This window comes from Lepidochelys olivacea (genome assembly GCF_965140295.1).
Source record: "Lepidochelys olivacea isolate rLepOli2 genome assembly, chromosome: 15".
NCBI classification, from domain to species: Eukaryota; Metazoa; Chordata; order Testudines; family Cheloniidae; genus Lepidochelys; species Lepidochelys olivacea.
In genome coordinates, this window is record NC_140425.1 from 15,801,339 (window position 1) to 15,802,870 (window position 1,532).

Consider the following 1,532-nt stretch of genomic DNA (forward strand, 5'->3'; position numbering starts at 1 on the left):
GGCCCTTGAGGTCTGACTGACACCTAGAGTTTCCTTGACTCTGCCTCGTATAATAATTTCAGGCCACACTGACCCTGCCGTGGTCTGCAGGGCTCATTTACATAGTGGGTTGCCCCTGCCCCACAGCTACAGGCTCTAAAGCAGCCACTGGGGGGTGGGGAGGGTTTACGAAGTCAGCACTAGGCTGCAAACCAGCAGAAGCCCAGCTACTGAGTCAGGCTCTTTCTCTTCTCTCTCCATCCCCTCCTGGCGCCATGGCCCAATTTGCTCTGGCTCTCTGCCTCCTGGGGCGCACCCTGGCAGGTGATTATGCTAGGAATTCAGAGGACGCACACCGAGTACAGCATGAATTTGGCTGTGGTCACTTCTAACATGTCTGTTTGTTTCTCACAGCTGCTGGTGGCCTATTTACTCAGCCGGCCTTCGAGACTGTGTCCCCAGGAGACACTATCAGACTCTCCTGCACCATGAGCCGTGGGACCAGCGTCAGTGGCTACTACATAAGCTGGCTGCAGCAGAGAGCAGGGAACCCACCGAGATACCTGCTCTATTACAAAGACGAATCTGCCAACGGGCTGGGATCTGGGGTCTCTGATCAATTCTCAGCTTCCAAAGACGCCTCCAGTAACACCTGCCATTTAATCATCACTGGGGTCCGAGCAGAGGACGAGGCGGATTATTACTGTCTCACATTGAGTGCTGCCGTGGCTCACAGTGCGACAGGCAGATAGGGAAGTGAGACTGAATCCTCTGAGCACCACGGGTCCTTACTGGGCTCGTCCCTGAGTGTGAGAACCCTCGGCTTCCTCTGAGGAAGGCAGCAGAGGCTGGATTTGCCCATGGGCATCAGGCGCAGTGTGGTACACTGTGGTGAGGGAGCTTCATGGGCCTTTGCCTCCACGAGATCTGCAGAAAGGCCTCCTGGCAGGTTCTGCCTTGATTTCATCCCTGCAGTGCCCTGGAGCACAGCGCTGAGGAAGGGCTGGTCTGTTTTTCCAATAATGCAGCAGCAGGGAGAAGTGGAGCCGAAGGAGCCCCTGGTGATGGTGCCAAGTGCAGCCCCCAAAAGATTGGCCCCTGCCCTTGCAATGAAAGGGTTCCTGATCACAAAGGCACCGTACCTGCAAAGAGGATAATGCCACGGAGTGAGGAAATCTGGTCTCTCCCCTCCTGAGAAGGAGACAAAGGAGAATGAAAAGAGAGAGGTAGGCGACAGACGGCCAGGTGGACAGCATGAGTGTGTGTGATGGGCCATGCCAGTGCAGTGTCGGAACATTACAGCCAAACAGAGGCAGAAATCAATGTCTGCCCCATTCCAGAGCATGAGAACAATCGCCCAAGTCTTACTCCCCAAGTCCCAAAGCTTCTATTACATTACCCACACGCTGAGTCCCAGTGCAGTACCTACTCCCTCCCTAGAGGGCAACAGAGCTCTGAAATGCCAAGAAATGGAAGATGACCTCTACGGACCGTGGAATGGGACCCCTGTGAGGCTTGAGGGAAAGCAAAGATCTTGGTTCTTGGTGGATGGA

At 54.9% G+C, this 1,532-nt stretch overlaps 1 gene segment (V, D, J or C); it reads left to right on the plus strand.

Annotated features, from left to right (window-relative positions):
• The first annotated feature begins 254 nt into the window (after positions 1 to 254).
• On the plus strand, positions 255 to 731 carry LOC311531429 (immunoglobulin lambda variable 5-37-like). The segment is given in 2 exons: positions 255 to 303; positions 394 to 731.
• The last annotated feature ends 801 nt before the right edge of the window (positions 732 to 1,532 follow it).